An 18,310-nucleotide genomic window follows, 5' to 3' on the forward strand; every position below is an offset into this window, starting at 1 on the left:
TGAATAACCTCCCCCTGTTCCTGTGTAACAGGCTCTAGGAGCTGAATAACCTCCCCCTGTTCCTGTGTAATAGGCTCTAGGGGCTGAATAACCTCCCCCTGTTCCTGTGTAACAGGCTCTAGGAGCTGAATGACATCCTCTTGTATTTGTATCCCAAATCGAGTCAAATAATCTTAATCTGAAAAATAATTCCTCTTGCATTTTCTGGATTCCACCAAACCCAACTTGTTTATTTTATGTTACAGGTGCTTCGAGCATGAAGATATTTTCTCAAAGAAGCTTTTGTTTGAAATCATTTCTCAAAAGGAAATGGTTGTTTGTTGTTGCCCCCTTGTTAATCTTTCCTCTGATCAGATATTTTAGCCAATACGGTGTCGAACATTGGCATTCTGCAAAGTTAAATGACCATTCCTTCCTCATGTTGCCCAACAGCAGCTGTGACACCAGTCCCCCATTCCTGGTCCTTCTGGTCACCAGTGCCCAAGACCAGTTGGAAGCTCGCTCGGTCATCCGCCAGACCTGGGGGCGAGTGCGGACAACCCATGGCAAGAGGGTGGTGAGCTACTTCCTGCTCGGGTACAGCCGAGAGCATCAGGAGCAGCTGCTGAAAAAAGTTCACTGCACAAGGACATCATCCAGAAAAATTTCACCGACACTTATTACAACCTGACCACCAAGGTGCTGATGGGCCTGGAATGGGTGAGCCGATTCTGTCTGTCCACCTCCTTCGTGATGAAAACCGATTCCGACATGTTTGTTAACGCCGATCACCTGACCAAGCTCTTGTTGGGAATGAATCACACGGATATCTTCACCGGCTTCATCATGAGGAATTTTGGACCTGTCAGGGAGAAATCCAGTAAATGGTACGTCAGCGAACAGGAATATCCTCAGGAAACATACCCACCATTCTGCTCCGGCACTGGGTACATGCTTTCGGCCGATGTTGCCCACCGAGTCTGGAATATTTCCAGGACGGTCCCCCACTTTAAACTGGAGGATGTTTACGTCGGGCTGTGCTTAGCGGAGTTGAAGATCACACCAGTGGAAATCCACTCGGAGCAGAAGTTCCACAATTGGAATGTGAAGTTTTCTGTTTGCGGCTTCCGTAAACTCGTCACCTCTCACAGGGTGACACCCTACGAGCTGCTGATCTACTGGAAAGCACTGGAGGATGCAGCAGACGAGGCCTGTCCTGGAGATGGGTGAAGGGGGCCATCTTGAAGAGGCTTTTCACTGACACCTTCAAATAAGCGTGTTATCTTTGCAGGGCAACAGAAACAGCGTGCCTTATGGAAGTCAATTACCCAACTAAACTGTGTAATCTGGTTTGTTTATATACATACATACGTACATACACAAATGGCCACAAGAGGGTGCTATTTCACCCCTCCCTCCATTAAAAATGTGCACAATATTCAACATTTCTCAGAACTTATATAGATATGTTTTGCATTTATTTACAAATCCAACTTTGCTACTAGCTGAATAAAAATAAATTAAACTTATTTTTATCTGAATGCATGAAGCATCTCTAATAAGATAGATGAATTAGTGGCACAGATACAGATAAATGATAAATAATCACCATTACAGAAACACGGTTACGATGTGTTTGGGGGTTCAGTGATAGTGGGATTTGTGGATTCAGTGGTAGTGGGATTTGGGGGTTCAGTGATAGTCGGTTGGGGTTCAGTGAAAGTGGGGTTTCAGGCACAAGTGTCAGTGCGATTTGGGGGTTCAGTGGTAGTGGGGGTTGAGGCCTAAGTGTCAGTGGGATCTGAGGGTTCGGCGATAGTGGAATTTGAGGACTACCTCTCAGTGGGATTTGGGGGTCCAGTGATTGTGGGGTTGTGGGTCCTATGTTTTATTTGAATTTGGGGGTTCAGTGATAGTTGGGCTGGAGGCCTAAGTTTTAGTTGGATTTGAGGTTCAGTGTCAGTGGGATTTGTGGGTTCAGGTGTTAGCGGGATTGAGGTGTTAGTGGGATTTGTGGGTTCAGTGAAAGTGTGCTTTGGGGCCTAAGTGTTAGTGGGATTTGGGGGTTCCGTGTTAGTTGGATATCGGGGTTCAGTGCTAGTGGGAGTTGTGGGTTCAGTGATAGGGGTTTGAGGCCTAAGTGCTCGTGGGATTTATGGATTCTGTGACAGTGCAGTTTGGGGCCTAAGAGTTAGTGGGATTTGTGGGTTCTGTGATAGTGGGATTTGTGGGTTCCACGTTAGTGGGATTTGCGGGTTCCGTGTTAGTGGGATTTGAGGATTCCGTGTTAGTGGGTTTTGGGGGTTCAACATTAGTGAGATATGGGAGTTCAGTGTTAGGGGTTTGAGGCCAAAATGTTAGGGGCCTAAGTGTCAGTGGGATTTGTGGGTTCAGTGATAGTTGGTTTGAGGTTCAGTGACAGTTGGTTTGTGGGTTTAGTGAGAGTGCAGTTAGAGGACTAAGTGTTAGTGAGATCGGGGAGTTCAGTGATAGTGGGATCTAGGGGTTTCTGTGTTAGTGGGATTTGGGGGTTCAGTGTTAGTGTGATTTAGGGGGTCAGTGATGGTGAGATTTAGGGGTTCTGTGTTAGTGAGATTTGGGGGTTCAGCGATAGTGGGATCTAGGGATTCTGCATTAGTGGGGTTTAGGGATTCTGTGTAAGTGGAATTTTGGGGTTCAATGTTAGTGGCATTTGGGGGTTCAGTGATAGTGGGATTTAGGGGTTTGATGTTAGTGGGACTTGGAGGGTTCGGTGATAGTGGGATTTAGGGGTTCTGCATTAGTGGGATTTAGGATTTCTGTTTCCGTGGGAATTGTGAGTTCAGTGATACTGGGTTTGAGGACAAAGTGTTAGTGGGATTTGGCGGTTCAGTGTCAGTGGGATTGAGGGGTTCAGTGGGATTTGTGGGTTCAGTGTTAGTGGTCTTAGGAGTTCAGTGGGAATTGTGGGTTCAGTGAAGTGCGGTTTTCGAGTTTCAGTGGGATTTGTGCGTTCCGTGCTAGAGGGATTTGTGGGTTCAGTGGGAATTGCGGGTTCAGTGGGAATTGCGGGTTCAGTGAAGTGCAGTTTGGTTCCTAGGTGGCAGCGGGATTCATGGGTTCTGTGATAGCACGATTTCAAGCCTAAGTGTTGGTTGGATCTGAGGGTTCAGTGGGAATTGTGGGTTCAGTGAAGCGCGGTTTGTTTCCTAGATGTTTGTGGGATTTGTGGGATCAGTGTCTGTGGGAGTTAGGGGTTCCGTGGGATTTGTGGGTTCAATGAAAGTACGGTTTGGGGTCTAAGTGTTAGTGGGATTTGAGGGTTCAGTGTTAGTAGGATTTGTGGGTTCGGTGTTAGTGGGATTTAGGGGTTCAGTGGGATTTGTGGTTTCAGTGAAAGTGCGGTTTGAGGCCTAAGTGTTAGTGGGATTCGTGGATTCTGTGATATCACGATTTAGGGCGTAAGTTGGATTTGTGGGTTAAGTGTTAGTAGGATTGCGGGATTCAGTGGGACTTTTGGGTTCAGTGTTAGTGGGATTTGGGGTTTAGTTGGGCGGGATTTGTGGGTTGAGTGAAGTGCAGTTTGAGGGTTTCAGTGGGATTTGGAGTTCAGTGTTAGTGGGATTTAGGTGTCAGTGGGATTCGTGGGTTCAGTGAATGTGTGGTTTGGGGCCGAAGTGTTAGTGGGATTTGTGGGTTCATTGATAGCGCGATTTCAGGCCTAAGTGTTAGGTGGATCTGGGAGTTCAGTGGGATTTGTGGGTTCAGTGGAAATGCGGTTTGGTTCCTAGGTGTTAGTGGGATTTGTAGTTTCAGTGTCAGCGGGAATGCAGGGTTAAGTGGGATTTGTGGGTTCAATGAAAGTGCGGTTTGGGATCTAAGTGTTAGTGGGATTTGTGGGTTCAGTGAAGTGTGGTTTGCTTCCTAGGCATCAGTGGGATTTCTGGGTTCAGTGAAATATGGTTTGGTTCCTGGGTGTTAGTGGGATTTGTGGGTTTAGTGTCAGCAGGAATTGGGGGTTCAGTGGGATTTGTGGGTTCAGTGAACTGCGGTTTTAGAGTTTCATTGGGATTTGTGGGTTCAGTGAATGTGTGGTTTGGGGCCTAAGTTTAGTGGGATTTGTGGGTTCACTGTTAGTTGGGTTTAGGGGTTCAGTGGGATTTGTGTGTTCAGTGAAGTGCAGTTTTAGGGTTTCAGTGGGATTTGTGGGTTCAGTGAAGTGCAGTTTTCGAGGCTCCGTGGGATTTGTGGGTTCTGTGCTAGAGGGATTTGTGGGTCCAGTGGGAATTGTGGGTTCAGTGAAGTGCGGTTTGGCTCCTATGTTTTAGTGGGACTTGTGGGTCCTGTGATAGCGCGATTTCAGGCCTAAATGTTAGCTGGATCTGGGGTTCCAGTGGGATTTGTGGGTTCAGTGAAATTCGGTTTGTTTCCAAGGTGTTAGTGGGATTTGTGGGTTCAGTGAAGGGCACTTTGGTTCCTAGGTGTTAGTGGGATTTGTGGGTTCAGTTTCTGTGGGATTTAGAGGTTCGGTGGGATTTGTGGGTTCAGTGAAGTGTGGTTTTAGGGTTTCAGTCGTATTTGTTGGTTCAGTGAAGTGCGGCTTTTGAGTTTCAGTGGGATTTGTGGGTTCCGTAAATGTGTGGTTAGGGGCCTAAGTGTTAGTAGGATAAGTGCGTTCAATGTTAGTGGGATTTAAGGGTTCAGTGAAGTGCGGTTTGCTTCCTAGGCGTCAGTGGGATTTAGGGGTTCAGTGAAAGTGTGGTTTTGGGGCCTCAGAGTTAGTGGTGTTTGGGGTTCAGTGGGATTGGGGTTCAGTGAATGTGTGGTTTGGCGCCTAAGTGTTAGTGGGATTTGTGTGTTCAATGTTAGTGGGACTTAGGGGTTCGTTGGGATCTCTGGGTTCAGTGTTCTTGGGATTTAGGGGTTCAGTGGGATTTGTGGGTTCAGTGGAAATGCGGTTTGGTTCCTCGGTGTTAGTGGGGTTTGTGGTTTCAGTGTCAGCGGGAATTCGGGGTTAAGTGGGATTTGTGAGTTCAATGAAAGTGCAGTTTGGGATCTAAGTGTTAGTGGGATTTGTGGGATCAGTGAAATTTGGTTTGGTTCCTGGTTGTTAGTGGGATTTGTGGGTTCAGTGTCAGCGGGAATTTGGGATTCAGGGCGATTTGTGGGTTCAGTGAAGAGCGGTTTTAGAGTTTCAGTGGGATTTGTGGGTTCAGTGAATGTGTGGTTTGGAGCCTGAGTTTAGTGGGATTTGTGGGTTCAGTGTTAATGGGGTTTAGGGTTTCAGTGGGATTTGTGGGTTCAGTGAAGTGCAGTTTGCGAATCTCAGTGGGATTTGTGGTTTCCGTGCTAGAGGGATTTGTGGGTTCAGTGGGAAATTTTAAATTTTACATCTTCCATCAATTCTCCTCAGTCCCAACTGCTCCAATCTTTCCTCATTACTGAAGTGTCTCATCCCTGGAACCATTCTGGTAAACCTCTTCTGCACTCCCTCCAATGCGTTCACACCCTTCCTATAGTGTGGCATCCAGAACTATGCACAGTACTCCAGCTGAGGTCTAACCAGTGTCTTATATAAGTTCATCAGAACCTCCCTGCTCTTGTACTCTATTTCCCTATTAATGAAGTCGAGAATACTGCATGCTTTACAAACAGCTCTCACTACCTGTCCTGCCAACTTCAATGGCTTATGCACATATCCACCCAAGACTCTCTGCTCCTGCACTCCCTTTAGAATAGTATCCTTACAAGATAGTTTCATATTTTTGGGATAAGATACTTGAGGAAGGATCTGAAGGGCTTTGGAGAGGGTGTGAGATTAGACTGGCTGGACCGGCATCAGGGAGGAGAGACTTCAGTTAATGTGGAGAGACTGAAGTCTCTATTAAATCTCCTCCTGAGAGCAGAGAAGACTAAGAGGAGATTTAATGGAGGCATTCAACATCATGAAAAGTTTAATGGTGATCCCACTGGCAGGATTATTGCTGACCAAAGGACATAGATTGAAGATAAAGGCTAAAAGGTCCACAGACAAGGAGAAGTGATTCCCCGCAGCGAGATGTTGTGAACTGGAACCTGCTGTCTGAATGGAGCGGACAAATAGGAATTGAAGAATTATTGAAGACAAAACATTCCACCATTCTGTTTCCCAAGTCTTCCCTTGCAACTGCTCGTTGCGTAAAGTACTGACTCCCTCATACCTACTCCGACGACAATCTGATAGTGATCTCCCTGCACCAGATTGAATGTTGTTTGTCAGCTTCTACAGGAAGGGATGGCTCCAGGGCAAAAAACTATTTTAGAAAAATATCCCTGTGTAAATATGTTCCCTGCTTAAGGTTTCATTTAGCAGTTTTGGATCCCGTCCATGAGATTTCGGTCTGTTGCAAGTGGACCAGGATCGCGCTCTCTCATCTCTGAACCTGAAGGTCGTGGGCCTAGGAAACTATTCGAGAGATTTCAGCCCCATGACATAGCGCTTAACACTTTGGCACCAGTTATGCATCGCTCCCTCAGTGCTGACCCTCTGACACTGCAGCACTCCCTCAGTACAAACATTCTGGCCGTGCAACAGTCCCTCATTCCTGACCCGCTGATAGTGCAGCGCTAGCTCAGCACTGCCCCTCTGACAGTGCAGCACTCCCTCAGTACTGTCACTTCAACAGTGCAGTGCTCCCTCAGTACTGTTGCTGTGACAGTACAGCACTCGGGCAGTGCCAACATTCTAGCAGTACAAGATATTATTGTACTGTTGCAGCATAGAGATTGTTTTCATGTGCTAGTATTCCAGAGACCTGGAATTTGAGTTCAAATCCCATCTGGACACTTTGTAAATAGAAATTGAAGTAATTAAGATATTAGGCAATAAAGGCTGGTATCGGAAGTGGAGGATTTGACAATATTGCATTCTCATGGAAACCCATCTGTATCACTAATACCCTTTACAGCAGAAAATCTAGTGGCCTTACCCCGTCTGGCCAACCTGTCACTCCAAACCCACAGCAATGTGCTTGACTCATGACTACCCCCTGAATTGCCCTCATAACATACTTAGTTATATTGAACAGTGACAGAAAAGCATCGGAATAAGGATGGTGAACTTCCAAGCATCGGCCGAGGCACCAGAAATGAAAATGGAGCACACACTGGGTATTGTGGCACGACCATGGTGCTCAGTGGGATAGATTGAGAACAGATCTAGTAGCTCAAAATCGGGCATCAAAACACTGGATAATAGGACTAACTTGGGATTAATACAGAAGTGTAAGGAAGCAGTGGGCGCAGGCTGTGATTGATTTAGGGGTATGGGGTGAGAGGGGGACAGAGGGATTATTCTGGGTTTGATAGGGGACAGTAAGAAATGAGCAGAATGTTAGGATTAGTTTGGGATTGATACAGGGCTATGATGAGAGAGAGAGATAGTGGAATGAGTCTGGGATTGATACAGGTACTTGATGACAGAGAGAGACAGTGGAATGAGTTTGGGATAAATACAGGGCAAAGATGAGAGAGAGAGAGAGACAGTGGAATGAGTCTGGTATTGATACAGGGCTATGATGAGAGAGGAAGTGGAATGAGTTAGGAATTGATACAGGGCTATGATGAGAGAGGAAGTGGAATGAGTTTGGAATTGATACAGGGCTATGATGAGAGAAAGAGAGACACAGTGGAATGAGTCTAGGATTGATACAGGGCTATGATGAAAGAGAGAGAGAGACAATGGAATGAGTCTGGGATTGATACAGGGCTAGGATGAGAGAGAGAAACAGTGCAATGAGTCTGGAATTGATACAGGGCTATGATGAGAGAGAGAGAGACAGTGGAATGAGTCTGGGATTGATACAGGGATAGGGTGAGAGAGACAGTGACAGTGGAATGAGTCTAGGATTGATACAGGGCTATGATGAGAGAGAGAGAGAGAGAGAGAGAGACAGTGGAATGGGTCTGGGATTGATACAGGGATAGGATGAGAGAGAGAAACAGTGCAATGAGTGCGGAATTGATACAGGGCTATGATGAGAGAGAGAGAGAGACAGTGGAATGAGTCTGGGATTGATACAGGGCTACGTTGAGAGAGACAGTGACAGTGGAAGTAGTCCGGGATTGATAGAAGTCTATGATGAGATAGAGAGCTACAGTGGAATGAGTCTGGGATTATTACATGGCTATGATGAGAGAGAGAGTGACAGTGGAATGAGTCTGCGATTGATACAGGTCTATGATGAGAGAGAGACAGTGAAATGAGTCTGGGATTGACACAGGGCTATGATGAGAGAGAGAGAGAGACAGAGGAATGAGTCTGGGATTGATACGGGGCTCTGATGAGAGAGACACAGTGTAATGAGTTTGGGATTGATACAGGGCTATGATGAGAGAGAGAGAGAGACGGTGGAATGAGTCTGGGATTGATACAGGGCTGTGATGAGAGACAGAGTGACAGTGGAATGAGTCCGGTATTGATACAGGGTTATGATGAAAGAGAGAGTAACAGTGGAATCAGTCTGGGATTGAAACAGGGCTATGATGAGATAGAGACAGAGTGGAATGAGTTAGGGATTGATACAGGGTTATGATGAGAGAGAGAGAGAAAGTGGAATGAGTTTGGGGTTGATACTGGTCTATGATGAGAGAGAGACAGTGGAATGAGTTTGGGATTGATACAGGGCTATGATGAGAGAGACAGAGTGGAATGAGTTTGGGTTAGACACAGGGCTATGAATTGAGAGAGAGGCAGTGGAATGAGTCTGGGATTGATACTGGTCTATGATGAGAGAGAGACAGTGGAATGAGTCTGGGATTGATACAGGGCAATGATGAGAGAGGCACAGTGTAATCTGTCTTGGATTGACACAGGGCTATGATGTGAGAGAGACAGACAGAGGAATGAGTCTGGGATTGATACAGGTCTATGATGAGAGAGAGACACAGTGGAATGAGTCTGGGATTGATACAGGGCGATGATGAGAGAGAGACACAGTGGGATGAGTCTGGGATTGATACAGGGCTATGATGAGAGAGAGAGAGACACAGTGCAATGAGTCTGGGATTGATACAGGGCTATGATGAGAGAGAGAGAGAGAGTGGAATGAGTCTGGGATTGATACAGGTCTATGATGAGAGAGAGACACAGTGGAATGAGTCTGGGATTGAAACAGGGCTAGGATGAGAGAGAGAAACAGTGCAATGAGTCTGGAATTGATACAGGGCCATGATGAGAGAGAGAGAGACTGTGGAATGAGTCTGGGATTGATACAGGGCTATGATGAAAAAAAGAGAGAGACAGTGGAATGAGTCTAGGATTGATACAGGGCTATGGTGAGAGAGACAGTGACAGTGGAATGAGTCCGGGATTGAAACAGGGCTAGGATGAGAGAGAGAAACAGTGCAATGAGTCTGGAATTGATACAGGGCCATGATGAGAGAGAGAGAGACTGTGGAATGAGTCTGGGATTGATACAGGGCTATGATGAGAGAGTGACAGTGGAATGAGTCTGGGATTGATACTGGTCCATGATGAGAGAGAGACAGTGGAATGAGTCTGGGATTGATACAGGGCTAAGATGAGAGAGACACAGTGGAATGAGTTTGGGTTAGACACAGGGCTATGAATTGAAAGAGAGGCAGTGGAATGAGTCTGGGATTGATACAGGGCTATGATGAGAGAGGCACAGTGTAATCTGTCTTGGATTGACACAGGGCTATGATGTGAGAGAGACAGACAGTGGAATGAGTCTGGGATTGATACAGGTCTATGATGAGAGAGAGACACAGTGGACTGAGTCTGGGATTGATACAGGGCTATGATGAGAGAGAGACACAGTGGAATGAGTTTGGGATGGATACAGGGCTATGATGAGAGAGAGAGAGAGAGAGAGAGAGACAGAGAGTGGAATGAGTCTGGGATTGATACAGGGCTATGATGAGAGAGAGGGAGACAGTGGAATGAGTCTGGGATTGATACAGGGCTATGATGAGAGAGAGAGATAGTGGAATGAATCTGGGATTGATACAGGTCTATGATGAGAGAGAGAGATAGTGGAATGAGTCTGGGATTGATACAGGTCTATGATGAGCGACAGACACAGTGGAATGAGTTTGGGATGGATACAGGGCTATGATGAGGGAGAGAGAGACACAGTGCAATGAGTCTCGGATTGATACAGGGCTATGATGAGAGAGGCACAGTGTAATCTGTCTTGGACTGACACAGGGCTATGATGTGAGAGAGACAGACAGTGGAATGAGTCTGGGATTGATACAGGTCTATGATGACAGAGAGACACAGTGGACTGAGTCTGGGATTGATACAGGGCTATGATGAGAGAGAGACACAGTGGAATGAGTCTGGGATTGATACAGGGCTATGATGAGAGAGAGACACAGTGGAATGAGTTTGGGATGGATACAAGGCTATGATGAGAGAGAGAGAGACACAGTGCAATGAGTCTGGGATTGATACAGGGCTATGATGAGAGAGAGAGAGAGAGTGGAATGAGTCTGGGAATGATACAGTTCTATGATGAGAGAGAGAAACAGAGAAATGAGTCTGGGATTGATACAGGGCTATGATGAGAAAAAGAGAGAGACAGTGGAATGAGTCTAGGATTGATACAGGGCTATGATGAGAGAGAGAAACAGTGCAATGAGTCTGGAATTGATACAGGGCTATGATGTGAGAGAGAGACAGTGGAATGAGTCTGGGATTGATCGAAGTCTATGATGAGATAGAGAGTGACAGTGGAGTGAGTCTGAGATTAATACATGGTTATGATGAGAGAGAGAGTGACAGTGGAATGAGTCTGCGATTGATACAGGGCTATGATGAGAGAGAGACAGTGGAATGAGTCTGGGATTGGCACAGGGCTATGATGAGAGAGAGAGAGAGACAGATGAATGAGTCTGGGATTGATACGGGGCTCTGATGAGAGAGACACAGTGTAATGAGTTTGGGATTGATACAGGGCTATGATGAGAGAGAGAGAGACGGTGAAATGAGTCTGGGATTGATACAGGGCTTTGATGAGAGAGAGAGAGAGAGAGAGACAGTGGAATGAGTCCGGGATTGATACAGGGTTATGATGAGAGAGAGAGGAACAGTGGAATCAGTCTGTGATTGATACAGGTCTATGATGAGAGAGAGACAATGGAATGAGTTTGGAATTGATACAGGGTTATGATGAGAGAGAGAGAGAAAGTGAAATGAGATTGGGGTTGATACAGGGCTATGATGAGAGAGTGACAGTGGAATGAGTCTGGGATTGATACTGGTCCATGATGAGAGAGAGACAGTGGAATGAGTCTGGGATTGATACAGGGCTAAGATGAGAGAGACACAGTGGAATGAGTTTGGGTTAGACACAGGGCTATGAATTGAAAGAGAGACAGTGGAATGAGTCTGGGATTGATACAGGGCTATGATGAGAGAGGCACAGTGTAATCTGTCTTGGATTGACACAGGGCTATGATGTGAGAGAGACAGACAGTGGAATGAGTCTGGGATTGATACAGGTCTATGATGAGAGAGAGACACAGTGGAATGAGTCTGGGATTGATACAGGGCTATGATGAGAGAGAGACACAGTGGAATGAGTCTGGGATTGATACAGGGCTATGATGAGAGAGAGACACAGTGGAATGAGTCTGGGATTGATACAGGGCTATGATGAGAGAGAGACACAGTGGAATGAGTTTGGGATGGATACAAGGCTATGATGAGAGAGAGAGAGAGAGAGAGAGAGACAGAGAGTGGAATGTGTCTGGGATTGATACAGGGCTATGATGAGAGAGAGGGAGACAGTGGAATGAGTCTGGGATTGATACAGGTCTATGATGAGAGAGAGAGATAGTGGAATGAATCTGGGATTGATACAGGTCTATGATGAGCGACAGACACAGTGGAATGAGTTTGGGATTGATACAGGGCTATGATGAGAGAGAGAGAGACACAGTGCAATGAGTCTCGGATTGATACCGGGCTATGATGAGAGAGGCACAGTGTAATCTGTCTTGGACTGGCACAGGGCTATGATGTGAGAGAGACAGACAGTGGAATGAGTCTGGGATTGATACAGGTCTATGATGAGAGAGAGACACAGTGGAATGAGTCTGGGATTGATACAGGGCTATGATGAGAGAGAGACACAGTGGAATGAGTCTGGGATTGATACAGGGCTATGATGAGAGAGAGACACAGTGGAATGAGTTTGGGATGGATACAAGGCTATGATGAGAGAGAGAGAGACACAGTGCAATGAGTCTGGGATTGATACAGGGCTATGATGAGAGAGAGAGAGAGAGTGGAATGAGTCTGGGATTGATACAGTTCTATGATGAGAGAGAGAAACAGAGAAATGAGTCTGGGATTGATACAGGGCTATGATGAGAAAAAGAGAGAGACAGTGGAATGAGTCTAGGATTGATACAGGGCTATGATGAGAGAGAGAAACAGTGCAATGAGTCGGGAATTGATACAGGGCTATGATGTGAGAGAGAGACAGTGGAATGAGTCTGGGATTGATACAGGGCTACGGTGAGAGAGACAGTGACAGTGGAATGAGTCCGGGATTGATAGAAGTCTATGATGAGATAGAGAGTGACAGTGCAATGAGTCTGGGATTGAAGCAGGGCTAGGATGAGAGAGAGAAACAGTGCAATGAGTCTGGAATTGATACAGGGCTATGATGAGAGAGAGAGAGAGACAGTGGAATGAGCCTGGGATTGATACAGGGCTATGGCGAGAGAGACAGTGACTGTGGAATTAGTCCGGGATTGTTCGAAGTCTATGATGAGATAGAGAGTGACAGTGGAGTGAGTCTGAGATTAATACATGGTTATGATGAGAGAGAGAGTTACAGTGGAATGAGTCTGCGATTGATACAGGGCTATGATGAGAGAGAGACAGTGGAATGAGTCTGGGATTGGCACAGGGCTATGATGAGAGAGAGAGAGAGACAGATGAATGAGTCTGGGATTGATACGGGGCTCTGATGAGAGAGACACAGTGTAATGAGTTTGGGATTGATACAGGGCTATGATGAGAGAGAGAGAGACGGTGAAATGAGTCTGGGATTGATACAGGGCTTTGATGAGAGAGAGAGAGAGAGAGAGACAGTGGAATGAGTCCGGGATTGATACAGGGTTATGATGAGAGAGAGAGGAACAGTGGAATCAGTCTGTGATTGATACAGGGCTATGATGAGATTGAGACAGAGTGGAATGAGTTTGGGGTTGATACAGGGCTATGATGAGAGAGTGACAGTGGAATGAGTCTGGGATTGATACTGGTCCATGATGAGAGAAAGACAGTGGAATGAGTCTGGGATTGATACAGGGCTAAGATGAGAGAGACACAGTGGAATGAGTTTGGGTTAGACACAGGGCTATGAATTGAAAGAGAGGCAGTGGAATGAGCCTGGGATTGATACAGGGCTATGATGAGAGAGGCACAGTGTAATCTGTCTTGGATTGACACAGGGCTATGATGTGAGAGAGACAGACAGTGGAATGAGTCTGGGATTGATACAGGTCCATGATGAGAGAGAGACACAGTGGAATGAGTCTGGGATTGATACAGGGCTATGATGAGAGAGAGACACAGTGCAATGAGTCTCGGATTGACACAGGGCTATGATGAGAGAGAGAGAGAGAGAGAGAGACAGAGAGTGGAATGTGTCTGGGATTGATACAGGGCTATGATGAGAGAGAGGGAGACAGTGGAATGATTCTGGGATTGATACAGGTCTATGATGAGAGAGAGAGATAGTGGAATGAATCTGGGATTGATACAGGGGTTTGTTGAGAAAGAGTGACAGTGGAATGAGTCTGGGATTGATCCAGGTCTAGGATGAGATAGAGAGTGACAGTGGAATGAGTCTGGGATTGATACAGGAGTATGATGAGAGAACACAGTGGAATGAGTCTGGGATTGATACAGGGCTCTGATGAAAGAGACACATTGTAATGAGTCTGGGATTGACACAGGGCTATGATGGGAAAGAGAGACAGTGGAATGAGTCTGGGATTGATACAGGTCTATGATGAGAGAGAGAGATAGTGGAATGAATCTGGGATTGATACAGGTCTATGATGAGCGACAGACACAGTGGAATGAGTTTGGGATGGATACAGGGCTATGATGAGAGAGAGAGAGACACAGTGCAATGAGTCTCGGATTGATACAGGGCTATGATGAGAGAGAGAGAAAATTGAATGAGCCTTGGATTGATACAGGGGTTTGTTGAGAAAGAGTGACAGTGGAATGACTCCGGGATTGATCCAGGTCTAGGATGAGATAGAGAGTGACAGTGGAATGAGTCTGGGATTGATACAGGGCTCTGATGAAAGAGACACAGTGTAATGAGTCTGGGATTGACACAGGGCTATGATGGGAAAGAGAGACAGTGGAATGAGTCTGGAATTGATACAGGTCTATGATGAGAGAGAGAGATAGTGGAATGAGTCTGGGATTGATACAGGTCTATGATGAGCGACAGACACAGTGGAATGAGTCTGGGATTCATACAGGGCTATGATGAGAGAGAGAGAGAGAGAGAGAATGGAATAGATCTGGCATTGACACAAGGCTATGATGAGAGAGAGACACAGTGGAATGAGTCTGCGATTGCTACAGGGCTGTGGTGAAAGAGAGAGAGAGAGACAGTGGAATGTGTCTGGGATTGATACACGGCTATGATGAGAGAGAGAGAAAGTGGAATGAGTATGGGATTGATAAGGGGCTTTGATGAGAGAGAGAAACAGTGGAATGAGTCTGGGATTGATACAGGTCTATGATGAGAGAGAGAAAAAGTGGAATGAGTCGGTGATTGATACAGGGCTATGATGAGAGAGAGACACAGTGGAATGAGTTTGGGATTGACACAGGGCTATGATGAGAGAGAGAGTGAATATAGAATGAATCTGGGATTGATACAGGGTATGATGAGAGAGAGGAAGAAAGTGGAATGAGTCTGGGATTGATAGAGGGCTATGATGAGAGAGAGAGAGAGAGAGAGAGAGAGAGAGAGTGGAATGAGTCTGGGATTGATACAGGTCTATGATGAGAGAGAGACACAGTGGAATGAGTTTGGGATGGATACAGGGCTATGATGAGAGAGAGAGAGACACAGTGCAATGAGTCTCGGATGGATACAGGGCTATGATGAGAGAGGCACAGTGTAATCTGTCTTGGATTGACACAGGGCTATTATGTGAGAGAGACAGACAGTGGAATGAGTCTGGGATTGATACAGGTCTATGATGAGAGAGAGACAGAGTGGAATGAGTCTGGGATTGATACAGGGCTATAATGAGAGAGAGAGAGAGACAGTGGATTGAGTCTGGGATTGATACAGGGCTATGGTGAGAGAGACAGTGACAGTGGAATTAGACCGGGATTGATAGAAGTCTATGATGAGATAGAGAGTGACAGTGGAGTGAGTCTGGGATTATTGCATGGCTATGATGAGAGAGAGAGTGACAGTGGAATGAGTCTGCGATTGATACAGGTCTATGATGAGAGAGAGACAGTGGAATGAGTTTGGGATTGATACAGGGCTATGATGAGAGAGAGACAGTGGAATGAGTCTGGGATTTGCACAGGGCTATGATGAGAGAGAGAGAGAGACAGATGAATGAGTCTGGGATTGATACGGGGCTCTGATGAGAGAGACACAGTGTAATGAGTTTGGGATTGATACAGGGATATGATGAGAGAGAGAGAGTGACAGTGGAATGAGTCCTGGATTGATACAGGGTTAGGATGAGAGAGAGAGTAACAGTGGAATCAGTCTGGGATTGATACTGGTCTATGATGAGAGAGAGACAGTGGAATGAGTTTGGAATTGATACAGGGTTATGATGAGAGAGAGAGAGAAAGTGGAATGAGATTGGGGTTGATACAGGGCTATGAAGAGAGAGTGACAGTGGAATGAGTCTGGGATTGATAGAGGTCTATGATGAGAGAGAGACAGTGGAATGAGTCTGGGATTGATACTGGGCTAAGATGAGAGAGACACAGTGGAATGAGTTTGGATTAGACACAGGGCTATGAATTGAGAGAGAGGCAGTGGAATGAGTCTGGGATTCATACAGGGTATGATGAGAGAGGCACAGTGTAATCTGTCTTGGATTGACACAGGGCTATGATGTGAGAAAGACAGACAGTGGAATGAGTCTGGGATTGATACAGGTCTATGATGAGCGAGAGACACAGTGGGATGAGTCTTGGATTGATACAGGTCTATGATGAGAGAGAGACACAGTGGAATGAGTCTGGGATTGATAGAGGGCAATGATGAGAGAGAGAGAAAATTGAGTGAGCCTGGGATTGATACAGGGGTTTGTTGAGAAAGAGTGACAGTGGAATGACTCCGGGATTGATCCAGGTCTAGGATGAGATAGAGAGTGACAGTGGAATGAGTCTGGGATTGATACAGGAGTATGATGAGAGAGCACAGTGGAATGAGTTTGGGATTGATACAGGGCTCTGATGAAAGAGACACAGTGTAATGAGTCTGGGATTGACACAGGGCTATGATGGGAAAGACAGACTGTGGAATGAGTGTGGGATTTATACAGGGCTATGATGAGAGAGAGGGAGACAGTGGAATGAGTCTGGGATTGATACAGGTCTATGATGAGAGAGAAAGATAGTGGAATGAATCTGGGATTGATACAGGTCTATGATGAGCGACAGATACAGTGGAATGAGTCTCGGATTCATACAGGGCTATGATGAGAGAGAGAGAGAGAGAGACAGTGGAATAGATCTGGGATTGACACAAGGCTATGATGAGAAGAGACACAGTGGAATGAGTCTGCGATTGCTACAGGGCTATGATGAGAGAGAGAGAGAGAGACAGTGGAATGTGTCTGGGATTGATACACGGCTATGATGAGAAAGAGAGAAAGTGGAATGAGTCACGGATTGATAAAGGTCTATGATGAGAGAGAGACACAGTGCAATGAGTCAGGGATTGATACAGGGCTATGATGAGAGAGAGAGAAAGTGGAATGAGTCTGGGATTGATACAGGGCTTTGATGAGAGAGAGACACAGTGGAATGAGTCTGGGATTGACACAAGGCAATGATGAAGCGAGACACAGTGGAATGAGTCTGGGATTGATACAGGTCTATGATGAGAGAGAGAAAAAGTGGAATGAGTCTGGGATTGATAAAGGGCTTTGATGAGAGAGAGACACAGTGGAATGAGTTTGGGATTGACACAGGGCTATGATGAGAGAGAGAGTGAATGTAGAATGAATCTGGGATTGATACAGCATATGATGAGAGAGAGGAAGACAGTGGAATGAGTCTGGGATTGATACAGGTCTATGATGAGAGAGAGACACACTGGAATATGTCTGGGATTGATACAGGGCTATGATGAGAGAGAGACACAGTGGAATGAGTTTGGGATGGATACAGGGCTATGATGAGAGAGAGAGAGACACAGTGCAATGAGTCTGGGATTGATACAGGGCTATGGTGAGAGAGGCACAGTGTAATCTTTCTTGGATTGACACAGGGCTATGATGTGAGAGAGACAGACAGTGGAATGAGTCTGGGATTGATACAGTCTATGATGAGAGAGAGACACAGCGGAATGAGTCTGGGATTGATACAGGGCTATGATGAGAGAGAGACACAGTGGAATGAGTTTGGGATGGATACAGGGCTATGATGAGAGAGAGAGAGACACAGTGCAGTGAGTCTCGGATTGATACAGGGCTATGATGAGAGAGCAAGAGAGAGAGAGAGAGAGAGAGACAGAGAGTGGAATGAGTCTGGGATTGATACAGGTCTATGATGAGAGATAGACATAGTGGAATGAGTCTGGGATTGATACAGGGCAATGATGAGAGAGAGAGAAAATTGAATGAGGCTGGGATTGATGCAGGGGTTTGTTGAGAAAGAGTGACAGAGGAATGACTCCGGGATTGATCCAGGTCTAGGATGAGATAGAGAGTGATAGAGGAATCCCAGAGGCTGGGATGGATACAGGAGTATGATGAGAGAACACAGTGGAATGAATCTGGGATTGATACAGGGCTCTGATTAAAGAGACACAGTGTAATGAGTCTGGGATTGACACAGGGCTATGATGGGAAAGAGAGACAGTGGAATGAGTGTGGGATTTATAGAGGGCTATGATGAGAGAGAGGGAGACAGTGGAATGAGTCTGGGTTGATACAGGTATATGATCAGAGAGAGAGATAGTGGAATGAATCTGGGATTGATACAGGTCTATGATGAGCGACAGACACAGTGGAATGAGTCTGGGATTCATACAGGGCTATGATGAGAGAGAGAGAGAGAGAGACAGTGGAATAGTTCTGGGATTGACACAAGGCT

General features: G+C 46.0%; 1 pseudogene; it reads left to right on the top strand.

The window, feature by feature from the left end:
• The first annotated feature begins 256 nt into the window (after positions 1–256).
• Positions 257–1,209, top strand: LOC144674472 (beta-1,3-galactosyltransferase 5-like; annotated as a pseudogene).
• Positions 1,210–18,310: the final 17,101 nt, after the last annotated feature.

The sequence above is a fragment of the Cetorhinus maximus genome, unplaced genomic scaffold (genome assembly GCF_964194155.1).
Source record: "Cetorhinus maximus unplaced genomic scaffold, sCetMax3.hap1.1 HAP1_SCAFFOLD_669, whole genome shotgun sequence".
Taxonomy (NCBI): domain Eukaryota; kingdom Metazoa; phylum Chordata; class Chondrichthyes; order Lamniformes; family Cetorhinidae; genus Cetorhinus; species Cetorhinus maximus.